This window comes from Chrysochloris asiatica, unplaced genomic scaffold (genome assembly GCF_000296735.1).
Source record: "Chrysochloris asiatica unplaced genomic scaffold, ChrAsi1.0 scaffold00491, whole genome shotgun sequence".
Classification (NCBI taxonomy): domain Eukaryota; kingdom Metazoa; phylum Chordata; class Mammalia; order Afrosoricida; family Chrysochloridae; genus Chrysochloris; species Chrysochloris asiatica.
The window spans coordinates 305,029-309,615 of NW_006409009.1; the positions used below are offsets into that span (position 1 = coordinate 305,029).

Genomic DNA, 4,587 nt, shown 5'->3' on the forward strand with positions numbered 1-4,587 from the left:
AAAAAAAAAAAAAAAATTATTCAAAGGAAACAACTGAAGCATTGTGTGTGTGTTTTTAATTAAAGAAATTAAAAAGTAACAGATGCAAATTGGCAAGTGTTCACACTTGAGTATCTAATATCACAGCAATTTGAGCAATTTAATTTTATTTTTAGTAAACCAACCACTGCACTACTCAGAACTCTCCTCTTGTGTGCTATTTTTGTTTTTGTACATACCCACTTTAGAAACAATGGTTAAAGAATATTATGATGGCATGGACATTTTAAGATGAAAGCATCACTAGACCTCTTCTATAGATTTTTCATCTTAAAATGTCCATGCCATCATGCGTCAAACTGCAGTCATTTGAACTGCAAGGTAGGTGGTTCAACCTCACCAGTTGCTCCTTGGAAACCCTGCACACAGTCACTATGCTTCAGAATAAATATGACAGCACTTCACAACAACAAATGTGATGCTTTGGAGATGCTCACCTATCTAAAAGAAAAGTTTAAGCCAGTTTCCCGACCAACGATTTGGAAGAGATCCATTTTTGTGCCAATTCCCAAGAAAGCTCACCCACTATAATGCAAAAATCACTGAACAATATCATTAACACCACATGAAAGTAAAACTTTGCAGCAGTTATTTAAAAAAAAGGGGTTGCAACAGTACATCAGCTGTGAATTGCCATATATTCAAGGCAGATTCAGAATAGGACATTGAACTAAAGATATCATTTCTGACATTGGATGGAACATGTATGAAAAACAGAAAATACCAGAAAGATGTTTACTTGTTTTATTGCCTTTGCAAAGACTTTGATCTGTATGGATCATAACAAACTATGGATAGCATTATAAAGAATGGGGTTTCCTGAATGTTTAGTTGTTCACATGAGGATTCTTTACATAGAATACGATGTAGCCACTGGAACAGAACAAGTGGATACTGAGTGGTCTTAAACCAGGAAGGTGGACACTCAGGTTGTATCCTTTCACCATATTTAAGCAACCTGTATGCTGAAGAAATAATCTGAATTGAATCATCTGAAGAAGAATGTGGCATCAGAATTGGAGGAATACTCAGTAACAATTGGTGAAGTGCAGATGATAACAACCTTACCTGATGAAAGCAAAGAAGACTTAAAACACTGATGAAGATCAAAGGCCATAGCCTTCAGTATGGAATGCACCTCAGTGTAAAGAAAACAAAAAAACCTAACACTGGACCAATAAATAACATTATTGTAAACGGAGCAAAATTTGAAATTGTCAGAGAATTCATTTTTCTTGATTATTCACAATAACATTCATGCAAGCAGTAGTCAAGAAATCAAATGACGCATTGCATTAAACAAATCTGCTGCTAAAGACCTCTTTAAAATGTTAAAGACCAAACATATCAATTTGAGGTCTAAGTAGTGCATAACCCAAGTCATGGTATTTTCAAACACCTCATACTCGTGGGGAGTCCTGGTGTGGCACTGTAAAGACTGTAAAGCTGTTTGAACTGCAAGGTCAGTGGTTCAAACTCACTAGTTGCTCCTCAAAAACCCTATGCAGGGTAGATATGGATCGGAACTGACTAGACAGCGCTTATCAACAACAACAAAAACATATGCATGTGAAAGTTGAACAATGAATAAGGAAGACTGTAGAATCATTGATTCATTTTAATTATGGTATTGAGAAGAGTATTAAAATATCAGGAACTGGCAGAAAACAATCTATCTTCCAATAAGTGCAGCCAGAATGCTCCTTCAAAGTGAGGACAGAAAAACATCATCTCTTGTATTTTGGACATGTATCAGAGGGACCAGTCCCTAGACACAGACATTGTTGTGTTGTTGCTGTGTTGTCAAGTTGGTTTCTACAGATAGTGACCCTGGATAGGGTTTCCAAAGAGAAGCTGATGTGTTTAAACTGCTGACCTTGTTGTTAAAAGTCCAGTGCTTATCCTACAGCATCACACCTCAAGAATGACATTATGCTTGGTACAATGAAGGGTCACCGAAAAGAGGAAGACCCCCAATGAGATTGATTGACATAGTGGCAGCAACAATGGGCTCAAATGTAATGAAATTGTGAGGATAGCACTGGATTGATCAGTGTTTTGTTCTGCTGACTCCAGGGCATCTAAGTACAACTTGAGATGGAACTAACTCTGTTGTAGGTGTAGGACCATGAGGGAAACATAAAAGAAGAAGTATCCTTCTTTTAAAAACAAACAAACAAAAAAACCCCAAAACATTTCAATAAGGATATTCAGAAGCACTTGCATTTCCAAGGTTGACAAATGAGTAATGCATTTGACTGCTATTTAAAAGATCAGCACACATCTAGAGGTCCCTTGGAGCAAAGTCCTGATGATCTTTGGAAGAGAGAGTCATAGACAATCCCTTGGAACACAGTTCTACTTTGACACACATGGTGTTACCATGAGTCATAATCAAGGGCAACTGGTTGTTCATTTTAAGAAGCAGTCAAATGTACTTTGTTTTATCTGTGTTGTTATTAGGTACTTTTGTGTCATTTCCTACTCATAATGTCCCTGTACATGGTTTCCAAAGAGAGGAAGATTGTTTGAACTGCTAACCTTTTTGTTAGTAATCCAGTGCTTATCTAATAGTGCCATACCAGAACTCAAAGAACTATGAAGTACATTCTTTTGATATGGAGTATTAATTTAAAAAACAAAGAAATGGTTGTGGTGGCAGTTGTGTGCTACTGAGTCAGTTTAAACTCATAGAGACCTGTATAGTGTTTCTGAGACTGTAAAACTTTATGGGAACAGAGAATCTCAACTTTCTCTTCTAGAGCAACTGGTATATTCAAACTGCTGAACTTGCTCATAATCCATTATACTACTTTGGTTCCTTACAATAAATAATATAATCACATTTAAAAAAATGAAAAACACAAAACCCACACACCACCATTGTCATACAGTTGATTCCAATTCATGGCAACCCCATGTGTTACAGAATAGAATTACTGCTGAGTGTTTACTTGGCCTTGTTTTTACTGAAGCAAATTACCTGGGCTTTAGTTCACGAAACTGAATGTTAGTTTGAATTACTAACCTTAAAGTTAGTAGTTGAGTTCACACCATGTGCTTCATCCATGAACCTCATTAGCCAGGTTTTAAATTAAAATAAAATGGTCATGATCAGAGAACATATGTATATGTCAATTATTTTCAAAGGTTTTAGTCATTCTTTGGTTTGCTGACATCTATGTTATGTGGTGTTATATGGCCATTCCAATAGGTGGGATGTCTATTAAAAAATCTTTTCAAATATATGCCCTCTCCTTTTGTTTAATGGATATAAAATTGTGATAACTATGTGCTTGATAAATGCACAAAACCAAATAGCCTTGGTGATTTCAAAGATGCCATTAGTGAAAAATGCATCAATGACTCAAAAATAATTTACTTTTAAGAAACGCTTTGTTCCTATTTTTCAATGTATGCAACATTATTTGCAAAAGTCTGTTGTCCAATGGCTTTTTTTTTTCCATGTTATTTTTTCCATTCTCTATAAACTTGACACAATCTGATTCTCATCATGAATGTTTGGAAAATACTGTTTCCTTATAAGAATAACAGTCTTATTTATAGTTGAGGAAATTAAGACCAGGGCAGTTACAAACCCAGGTTTAAACCCAGTAAATTCTTGTATATCAGGGAGACTGGTGGTGGTGGTGGTTATGTGCTGTGGAGTTAGTTCTGATTCACAGCGACCTTGTACAAGGATTCCTAGGCTGTAAATCTTTATGGGAGCAGACAGCCTCATCTTTCTCCCATGGAACAGCTGGTAGTTTCGAACTGCTGACCTTGAGATTCACAGCCCAATTTGTAACCACTACACTACTCCTCATTTCAGTTCTCAGAGGAAAATAAACTTCTTCATTACTTTTGGCAGACACAATATAATTTAATTGATAAACGTGTAAAGGTGAAAAGAATAGAGGGGAATATGAAGTAACACACTGCTAATTTTCACTCTGATTTCTGGTGTGACGCTGAGGATAAGCACTGAACTGCTAACTGTAAAGTAAGTGGTTTAAACCCATCAGTCATTCATTAGAAATCCTGTAGAGTCATTATGAGTCAGATCTGATTGTTGTTATGTGCCATCCAGTTGGTACCAACTCATAATAACCCTTTGCACAGCAGAACAAAACACTGATTAGAAGACACTTAACAATTTGCCCTCACTTGCACTGTGGGCTAAGGTTTCAGACTGTAAAGTGATTTGAATTGCAAGGTCTGTGGTTCAAGCTAACCATCTGCTCCTTGGAAATCCAATACAGAGTTGCTATGGGTCTGAATTGACTCGATGGCACTTAACAACAACATGCCAAGAAATTTGGAAGGAAGATACCTACCTAGCCAATTGATTAGAAGAGAACCAAATTTTTGTCCATTCCAAATAGTGACCCAACAGAATGTGAAATTCATAGAATAATATCATTGATATAACATGCAAGTACAATTTTGCTGAAGATAATTTAAAAAATGGTTGCAGTAACACATAGCAAGGAGTTGCCAGAAATTATTCCAGTCACATTCAGAAGAGGATGTAGAAACTAGTGTTAT

The 4,587-nt window shown here is 36.2% G+C and overlaps 1 protein-coding gene across 1 annotated transcript in view; it reads right to left on the reverse strand.

Annotated features, from left to right (window-relative positions):
• Nucleotides 1–4,587, reverse strand: part of LOC102840445 (olfactory receptor 18-like) — an 8,261-nt gene that overhangs the window by 948 nt on the left and 2,726 nt on the right. The window lies entirely within an intron of this gene.